Consider the following 11,372-nt stretch of genomic DNA (forward strand, 5'->3'; position numbering starts at 1 on the left):
TGAGCATGTGTGTCATCCATCACCGAAGATATATAAAGGGTGATACTAAGTGCGCAACCATCAACAAACTATAGAGTAAGTAGACAAACGCAAACAATAGTTGACTACGAGTAGATAACAACTAGCTCCTAAGATATCACATGATACTCTAATAAATTAGAGAGAATCTATGAAAAGTTATAAAAAAAAGTAAATATCTATCCATCAATTTACACTTAAATCGATGATCCATTATTTTCAACCACTAAATTAAATTAGATATATTAAAGTAATCCCTCTATCCTAAAAACCATATAATCTGTCTCTAAATATGTACACAACTCCTATATAATTATGTACACAAGAGATATAAAAAGAAAAAAAAAAGGAAGAGTGTGTGTATGTGATTCGTCCGATCTGGTAGTTCTCTTTCTTTCCAACTCTAAGATTTTCCTAAATTGAGAATATATAAACATAGCAACCACTCCTAGCGAGATGGTAAAACAAGCCATGCCGCGGCGCTGCCTCATGGCTCATGCCACCCGTGGCTTCACTCTCATCCTGTCAATTTTCTTGAAAGTATTTCTTTTACTGACAATGTAAAAGTCAATCATATGAGCTCATATAAATATGTGCAAATGCACACTATGAATACACATACGTGCACCATATCCCTATGTTAGAAAAAATTTCGTTCAGAAAAAGGAAAAAACAAACGTATGTACGAGAGACTACTATTCGCTAGAAGAAAAACATGCATATAACTACATTATATCTATTTTTATGTCATCCTCATCCAAATAGTTTTAATAAATTAGCTCAAATTCCAACACATATTAACCCCTGCGTACATGCATAGGTGAATTAGATGTACAATACAAGAAAAAAAATCAAAACTTATATAAACTTGTAAGTTAGCAAAGGATCACTGCGTGAGCAAATATTTTTTAGTGGTCCTCATCACTGAAGCTATTAGATAGTCGAATGATCAACCCTGCTATTTTTTTTTAAAAAAAATATATCTATACTACTAAAATTTAGTACTATTGATTAACACCTTAAATAAATTATGTTTACTGTATACAATAAATCAACTCAAGACACAAAAACTTTTTTTTATCACCTCCATCTTCTTTCACTCATTCCATAAAGGATGCCAAGTATGGATCTCAACTGGCTACATTGTAGTAATTTTATGGAGTATGTATTGTTCAGTTAAGGTGGTCCGAGTAAGATATTACCGTTGACAATAATGCTTAACTGGCCTGCTACTTACCGATAAAATTATGTTACCTTTCAGGAGCATGACTATATCAATGCAGGACCCAAGAATCAAGGCATTAGTGAAAAATGCTTAGCGGCTATAGTCGGCTTCACCCGACCGTCAAAGGAGCATTCATATATAAGTTTAATTGTTTTATTCTATTAATTAGTAGAAGCGGTATTTTTAAATATTTATATATAGATTTGGACCTATGAGACATGGGAACTTGGGTATGACGTGGAGATTAACTTTTTATGGTATTAATGATGTATTGGGTTTTTTGATGCAGCTGCAATTCCATCTATTAAAAAGACACTCATACTTTAAAACAATGATAATAAGTTGTGGTGATTGGTGAATTTATATATAATTGGGATAAAGTGATTTTTGGTTGGATATGATAGCTATTCTGATCATTTACTACATATCAAAATCTATGGTCTATTTTTATATGGCGAGATATGGTTTCTTTTAGTATTCTTTTTATAGGCAATAAATAAATTGCCCGCGTATCTGCGCGGGCTTACTTACTAGTTAGTACTATTAGCAGTACTACCCTAAGAGCAGGTACAATAGCAGGCTATAAGTCAGCTATAAATATATTTTAAAGAGAGAAATGAAGAGAGAGAAGAGCAGCGGGCTATAGATCTGTAGCCAACTGTAGTACGGACTCCAATACATAATATGTGTATGACAGGTGGGACTAGATATTAATAGTATAGTAAACAACTATTGTATGAATTAGCTATTACATTGGCTATAGATGATTTGGAGCTAGTAGTAGACTATACTATTAAACTTGCTCTAAGCATTGGATAACTAAAGCCCCTCAAACACTAGTAATACTATTGGATATTGCTAGTACGCGTGTATGTAAAATTCCATCATATAAATACTTTCATGCAAAGGAAAAAAAAAAGGATGAGCGAGGCAAAAGGCAGACAAGAACCGGCCCACATTACACCTGGGCTCACCGTCAGCGTCACCCTTTCTTAACAGATCGACCCCCCAATAAAAACACCCACAAAAGCCACTGATTTGATCCAACCGCAGATCTTTGATCTTTTTTTTTTCTTTTCAGGCGCTCAAGCTGTACACTTCTTCCCGGTTGACACCACCAGGAGGAATCATTTGAAGCCTGACGGAACACGGCCTGATTATTTTGTTGGCAACAACCTTTGTTTGGACCCCTCCTCTCCTCCCAGGTCAATCAATCAACCAATTCAAGCCGATGCGGATGCTGATGCCGATCCATCCAAAAAGTCTACCGCTACTCCAACACAAGTACGAGAATTTGATAAAAGATGAAGTACAATAGCAAGCTATAAATCAGTTATAATTAATTACATATCGAGAAGAAAAGAGAAGGAAGAGAAAAAAACAGGTACAGATTTGTAGTCAGCTGTAACATAGACTCCAAAACATTGTGTGTATGAGAGGTGAGACCGAGTATCACTGGTGTAGTATATTTTTATAGGTAACTATTATATGAATGGGCTATTAGATTAGTTATAAATGATTTAGATCTAATATTTGACTATATGGAGTACTATTAAACTTGCTCTAGCACCAACCCGGCGCTCACTGCTCAGCTAGCTTCTCCCCGAGGCAAAAGAAACGCAAAGCAAAGCAAAGGCACAGCGATGCAAGCGAGCAAATGCTTCCCAAAACACAAGGCCTGGACCTTTCCTGTGCTCAATCCCATTGAATACGCAGGTTGAGGACTCGAGTAGTGTGTTGTGTGCCTTTGGTTTTTGGGTGCTTGCAAATTCCGAGGCCTTTTCTCTTGAGAACACAAACCTCCTCTGGAGTCTGAATCCATGTGCATAAACAAAACGGAGAAAACCCAGTGCTGCTTGCTTGCTCACTGACCTAGATGGATGTGAGGAGGTTGGAGGGCTGGGACCTTCCTGCTCTCAATCCCAAATCCCGAGGACCAGGGAGCAAAAATTAAAAATTAAAATATAAAATATAAACTATGGGACGCGCACCCACCAGAAATGAGACAAAAGTGGCAAAATTGTCTTTTGTTCTGTCGCTTTGTGACATCACCCTGGGACCTTGTGACGCCATAATTAGTTTTTTTAAACAAACATAATTATATGTAAGAAAAAGTAATGTTTTGGCCCCTTTGATTTAAAGGAAATTCATTGAAATTTTAGAGAATTTTATTCATATAAGAACTTTTCCTATATAACTCTTTGAATCAATGAAATGAATCCTAAGAAATTCCTATGAAATGTCTCTTCCTATGCAAGTTTTGGAAGAAATTTAACATGAGGTAGAACCTTATGGAAAAAATTCTTTGATTCTTTATCTCTTCTCAAATTTCTGTGTTTTTCTATGGCCCAATCAAACGGTTATTCTTATGTTTTTTATGTGTTTTGCGATCCTCTATTTTATACTTTAGAATCCTATATTTTTTTTTCAGTTCCTCCGTTTTTTTTATTTCTATGATTCAAAGGGACGCATAATTGTTAGCCATGAAAATATTACTACTAGCTAGTAGGAGTATCATTTATCTAGTGATTATAGTTCGATCGAATTGGACTTGTCTTGTTTGTCTCCTCAAATGGAGATTGCATTCTAGACGCACCAACCTAAAAATCATTCCTATTCATCGATAGCTCCACTCCATCAAATTAGTCTTTCAATCAAAAGGGACGTGACCCATTAGAGAAAAGGACCATCGAAATTTGATAGTAGCACAAATGATAATCAAGCAAATGGGTACACACCAGTAAGTGAGTTGCCCCTTTCATGATAGGTACACTGCCCTAGCTATTTCCCTTTCGAAGCGAGCGTGGTGAAAAGGATGGCACCAACCAATCAAGTGTCATGAACGGCAAGGAAGGACATATCAAAGAAAAGAAAAACCCGCAAATAAGGACAACTAGCTATGGATGTACGGACGAATTCCAATTTACCATTGTCTGTTTAATGCAGATTACTCCTAGAAATAGATAAACTATTTTTATTGAGACTGTAATTTTCCTATCTTCATGTTACAATGTCTGTAATTCGAACAATATTTTTGTTGGGACACAATCGCGCCATTGTTCGTGGGCCACGAACGCTCACCTAGTAGCCTACACTATAGCATCTAGCTGAAACTAACTGAATTATACTCGCACTTAACGAGCTTATGTTTACTCTTTTAATATGTAACATTAGGTTTCTTATATAGTTATAATTACCTATAGTATATAATCAATTGAATTAGTAGGTCGCAATGATCTGGACCAATCGCGATCAATTGCCTAAATATTTTTTCTATATTGTACAATCGAACATGTCAATGTGTAATGCTCAATAGTTCTTGAGACATCATGTCGATTTGTGGTGTCCTTATTAATTATATCATGGTTCATCATAAAAATATAACAAGGATTTTTTTGAGGAAAAAATAGATGGTATATTATATACTTGGATCCATAATATATAGGAGTATGTTCCATGTCACATGTCCACATACTAAGGCCCTCTTTAGAATAAAGGGAAAACAAAGGAATTTTAGAGGATTTAAGATCATACGTGAAAAAATCCTATAGAAACCACTTAAGACAAATGATTGATCAGACAAATATAATTCCTATGGATCGTATGGGCTATATATCCAGAGTAATTTTGAAAGAAAATAGTCCAACATTTTCCCTATAGTGTGTCATCCGAAAGACATATTTGAAACTTAACTAAGTTTTTCTCAAGAATTTAATGGGCATACCACTATATTTCCGTTTTTCCTGTTTATATCATTATATGTTTTCACAAATGTATGTTACAAAGGACTTCAGGGGGAACACAATTAATAAAATCATATACAATGTGAAAGCGGCGCTTTTAAAACACTAATCTTTGATATTTGAGAAATGAGAGAATATCTAATGCTCTAGTTCCAAATCTTTGAAAAGGGTATATATGGTCATAAAATGGACCACAGAAGTTAGGTATTCCGTATAGTATCGTACAATACAAAATTTCACATGAAAATATGGTTAATACACAAGAGAGAGAACAAAGCCCCTATGTTTTGTCATTTGACTAGTATAAATAATTTGTTAGATGTTTGACGTACTAACATACCGGATACTACCTCCGTCCAAAAAAAACTCTAGTCCGTCCCAAAAAAACTCAACTTCTAGAGTTTGAATTTTGTCCCACAAAAAAACTTCTACCATTCTATCTACTCTCAGCATGTAAAACGAGAAGTTTTATTCCTTCGATACCCTTTACCTACCTATCACACCTACTACTTTTTCCAATGATTAAGGGTATTTTTGTCATTATCCATCTACACTATTTTTGTCTTGGGATGCTAGGATTGGTTTCTCTCTGGGACGGAGGGAGTATTACCAAACCATTTAAATATTTTTTTTCACAACTTTTTACAATTATGTCCAAGAGTTTGGAGCGTGATGGCGGGCATAGGAGTTGTTACTGAAGATCATATCCGAAAGAACCTTTTGACTCGCCCAATATCATTGGACTGATGAAGTCCTTGTCAATAATTTCAGTCATAAATTCATACATATGAGTATATAACACGTTCTTCATTAGTCATCTGACGGTTCTTAGCTCCACTGTAAACCCCAGTGAACATCTTTAATTCTGGCCGGCTCTTTTCAAATGAAGGTGACAGAGACTAGGCACCCCTCCGTCAACCGCTACTACTGCTACTCACGCTCAAAGGAAAGGAGAGACCGGTTGCTTTCGATGTTCGAGTGTTTTTACATCGCAAGACTGGACCTTTCGTTTGGAAGCGACGCCGGAACGCGATTCTCCATCCGCTGGCTACTTGGCGTTGGCGCACCAAGTGTAGGAAAAGAAATCCGAATTACCTTCTCAATTATTACTGTCTAAATTAAATTACCTTCCTAAACTATAAAACGAAACATTTTTTTTCCGTTTAACTCTTTATAAACTAGACAGGTAAGACCCTATTTAGAAGGGACTAAAACTCTTTTAAGTCTCTATCACATCGGATGTTTGGACATTAATTATAAATATTAAACCTAGACTATTAATAAAACCGATCCATAATCTTGGACTAATTCGCGAGACAAATCTAATGAGTCTAATTAATCCATGATTAGCCTATGTGATGCTACAGTAAACATTATCTAATTATGGATTAATTAGGTTTTAAAAAAATTATCTCTCAAATTAGCTTTCATTTATGTAATTAGTTTTATAAGTAGTCTATATTTAATACTCTAAATTAGTGTCTAAATATAAAGACTAAAGTTAAGTCCCTGGATCCAAACACACCTATCCCAAAACAAGGTAGTTTTGATGTGACATGACATCCTAAAGAAATCTATTGAACCGTGCTAGTTTTCTTCTCCCAATTTTCATTTCTTTACCTCTTCATCTCTCTCACGGACATAGAGTTGATACTCGGCCATGGCGCCTGCAATAGCAGAAGCGGTGGCGGAGGTGATAGACTGACGTCGTCTCTCCATCTTCCCGTTCGTATCATAGCAACGTCGGTGTCTACTAGCGACCCCCTCAGCACCAGCCTGCGCAGCACCTCCTCGCCTCCTTTTCCTTTCCTCCTCTCACAAGTCCACCTTCACCTTCTTCTCTGGTAGCCGTGGCGGCGCCACTACCCTCTATCAGAGTCCTCTACAGGCTCGTACTTGCCGGTCTCCATGGAAAATGAGGGACAATACGATCCACCCTCTACGAGCTCACTTCTCCCACCGCCCTATATGGATCTACTTGTTGTTGGTGTGGAGAGAGCGTAGGAGGGGTTCCGATGACAGCAGCCACTACGCCGCCATCGCCTTCCTCTGCCGGCCATGGAGGGCGCTCGCCGGCTCGCCACCTCTTCAATGGTCTAGCCTATTGGGATTGGAGATGGAGACTGAGAGATGGAAGAGGATGGGGCGAGAAAGAGGGTGACATGTGGGGTTACCCATTATTTTATTAAATAATGCTAACTACATTGTTGGTTGTACTTTTTTAAAACAAGTTTGACACGTTTGAATGCCACGTCAACTAGCCTAGTCCAAAACCGCGGCCAAACAATGCTCAGGGGAGTTAATTTTTCGGTGTAAAAAGTTGAGAATGTTGAATGTCTGATTTTATACTTTATGGGTGAATGTCTGATTTTACACTTTATGGAGTAATTCATACACCACAATAGTTTAAGAGGTAATTCATACTTTATCCTTGCTAAAATTATTGGCTAGTGTGGTACTATAGGCAAGCAATAGCATACTTCTATTCTGGTTGGTGATCGAATAACTAGTTATGGTCAGAACGGTTCTAAATTTAAATTTAAAATATATACATACTTATATTCTCTCAACGTTCTTGATCTATCAGAAACATTTATTTAGGGTTTATTCAAAATGTTAAAACCATGCTACTCTAACATGGAAGTCATTTATCCCCTCCTCGCAGTGTGCAAAATGCACAATGTACCACGGCCTCCTTTGAAAAACACGAAACAAACACCAAGTGATTGGTCAACTAAAAAAACCGATCAGATATCTACACCTCTAATCCATCTCTAGATATATGAGTCGATCTATTGCAATATACTTACAACCACAAGTTTATACAAATCTTAAGAACTAATCCACAAAAAAGTTCTCTGCAATTCCTTCATTCCAAAAGGAGGGTTTATGGTGAGTTTGCAACGTGGGTGGGGAGACTGGGGGCCTCTCTCTCCCCGAGCTGATGTGATGCTAACTTATCACGAGCCGCTGTTGTTTCGCATTGACTTGGGCCAAGCATGGCTGCTACTCCAGCTAGGGAGCAAAGCAAATCTATCACCCTCAACCACCTCAGCCTCAGCAGCATTGCCCGGGCAGCACAGGCGCTACTAGCCATGTGTGCGTGAGCCTTTATTTTCTCTTGTCGCCATCAGCGTCCTAACGCTCTCGCCGGGCTTTGATCTAAATTACCTGTACCAAGATGAGGAGAATTCAATCCTTCGGTTTGTGGTGGTGGTGGTGGTGGTACTACTACTGATCGATGAGCTGATGATGAGAGGTGTGGTGACTTTGGAGGCAAGCTAAGGAACAAATGCGATGGGAATCGGGTGTTGTGATTGTGCATGACAGGATGCTCCCTGGAAGTGCTTTGCATAGTTCTAATGAACAGGACCAAATTTAAACGGAGACAGTCCCAGCGTTATTTGCTATACCTATCAGTACTTAGTATTTATGTTAACCAGTGTTATGTGTACTACTTGTACCTCGTTAGTTGTTACTAGCACTTCGTATAAGAGTTAGGACTTTTATGGTGATCTCGATAGTAAATAAAAATAGTCGTTCAAAAGACAGTAAATAAAAATGAGATTAATGGCTTCTTTAGAACGTAGAAACATTAGTTCATTCTCATAAAATTCTTTCAATTATTTTTGATACAAATTTCTAACAAAACCTAATGCCTTGCTCAGCTTAGCTAGCTGCGGCAACACAATCGTAACCATCACCATTCATTTATTGCTATTGGTATTTTATAGCTCAACGTTTCACTTATACTTATGTTTATAATATAAGTTAAACTTTAGAATTTAAATCTAAATTGTAGAGTTGATTTTATGGTTTTTTTTTTACTTTATTTTACAATACTAGCTTGCTTTTAATCGCTAAGGACAATATATAAATTTTTATCATAATTTATTTTGCTAATAAGTAGTATAAGTATAAGCGAAACGATAAGCGGTTAGTTCCCAGCTTCCCGCTACATTATAGCCGCAACAAGCACAACTGAACAGAGCTTAATCCTTCAATTGATATGACCCCTCCCAACTTTAAGTAATAGGAAAATTACATGAATTGGATATGTCGTGACATATGCAATCATACACAAATTGAAAAATAGAGCAGCTAGTCGAATTGACCGTTGAGTGCTTCGCAGGAAACTCAAAGGAATTTAAGAGATTTTTTTTATTAGGATAGAGTTGAGTGGATAGATAAAGAGATATGGTGTATTGGATATCTCTTAAATCAAAACCATGACGAGCTTCTGTTTGAATTCTCGATAAATTGAAGAAAACAACTGACCCCAAATCCTTCAAACTAAGAGGCTCTGACGTAATTTGAATCCAAATAGCCCTAACCAAATCCCTTGTTCCAAAGGAGCCTCTAAAGGAGGTTTTCTAGAGGGGTTTTGGAATATTTTAATACTACTACATAAAATTTTCATACGCGTCCTTTGGAACAAAGAAACAACCTTCCAAAATTCTACGGAATTCCTCTGTTTAAATTCCTTTACCCTTTTCATTTAAACCATCCAAACAACATATTTAAAGCATTCCCGTGTTTTTTTATGAATCACACAAATTTGACAAGTAGTGACATTTCAATTCTTCATTTTTCTCGTTCTTGTATCTTTGCACTGTTCTTCTTCAAATAAATACACTACACATACTTCCCAAGTACCTGTATCTTTCGTGCTTGGGAAGATAATTATCACAAATTTATCATCTATTCACTCCATCCCATTTTAAGTGTAGCCATAGTTTTCCGCGCCTAACATTGACCGTCCGTCTTATTTATAATTTTTTAAAAAAGTTTGAAAACATAAGTCACGAGGAAAGTAATATTCATATTTTATCATCTCATAAAAAATACTAATTATAAAAAAATTTCAAATAAGACGGAGGATTAAAGTTGGACAAAAAACTTACTTATGATTGCAGTTTAAATGGGGCGGAGGGAGTAACACAAAATTACAAAGAGAGAGTGGGAGGCATAAAATGTTGGAGAAATAGACATATAGCACTAAATTACGAATAGAGAAAAAAAATACCAATATAAATTTCAACCACCTGTATCTTTCGTGCTCTCCATTTTACGGCGTGCTCCAAAACCTCATCACGATCGAGCTGACAATTGACACAAGTTGGTTTACCACGAGATGAGTGAGATTGAGAAGCACCGGAAGCAAAGCAAAGCGAAGCACATGTGAGAGAGCGAGAGAAGGAAGGAGCAGGTCCAGCACCGATCAGCCAGCCAGCAATCCCATCCACCTTGAGAATCTGCACCACACCACCTCCGAACCCCATGACACGCCTCCCCATCACATCCCACACACCCCAATGACAGACGCCCCCACACACCTCCCCATCATTTTCAGTTAGGGTGGGTTTAGTTGGGGAAAAGAAAATTTTTGGGTGTCACATCGAACGTTTGATCAGATGTTGGAAGGGGTTTTTGGACACGAATAAAAAAACTAATTTCAGAACTCGCCTGTAAACCGCGAGACGAATCTTTTGAGACTAATTAAGCCGTCATTAGCACATGTGGGTTACTGTAGCACTTATGGCTAATCACGGACTAATTAGGCTTAAAAGATTCGTCTCGCGATTTCTCCCATAACTGTGCAATTAGTTTTTCTGTTTATCTATATTTAATGTTTCATGTATGTGTCCAAAGATTTGATGTGATGTTTTTGGAAAAAAAATTTGGGGAACTAAACGGGCCCTTAGACAAATCACAAATCCCCTATTCTTCTTAAAAAAAAATCCAACTTAGCCGTAGGGGCTGTTTGGGATAGGAGTGATTAAAATTTTTGTGAGAGGGACTAAAATAACTCCCTCCCATCCAAACACCACCCTATTAATATTTTCAGCTGGTATTGGCTACTGGAGTAATCCCTTCATCAAAAAAACCTAATCTAGGACTTCGATGGGACATAATCTAGTGCAATGAATCTGGATAGGTCTATCCAGATTCGTTGTACTGGATTATGTCCCCTCGAAGTCTTAGGTTGTGTTGTTTTGGGACAGAGAGAGTATCACTGAATTATGGTGGTTTTATTTTTCAAACGGCTAAATAATACTAGTACCCTCTCCATCCGATAATACGAGATAGTATGTCTTTTTTTTTCTTACCAAAATTAAGAAAGTGACAGAAAGGCAAGGCATAGTTCAAAATGTGATGGTAGGAAAATAAAATAGTTCAAAAGCTAATAGTTGGGGGGGGGGGGGGGGGGGATAAACTAGCTAGTATAGAAAAAGGGAAAGGTAGAGAATAAACCAGTACAGAAGATGGCAAGATGACTGATGAGAAATACTAAAACAAAATCTCTTACTCCTATATTGTAGGATAAATTTGAAAGATGTAATATCTTAAATTTTGTAATAGAGGAATTACGATTTTTGACAAAA

Source organism: Oryza glaberrima, chromosome 1, assembly GCF_000147395.1.
Source record: "Oryza glaberrima chromosome 1, OglaRS2, whole genome shotgun sequence".
In the NCBI taxonomy this organism is placed as follows: Eukaryota; Viridiplantae; Streptophyta; class Magnoliopsida; order Poales; family Poaceae; genus Oryza; species Oryza glaberrima.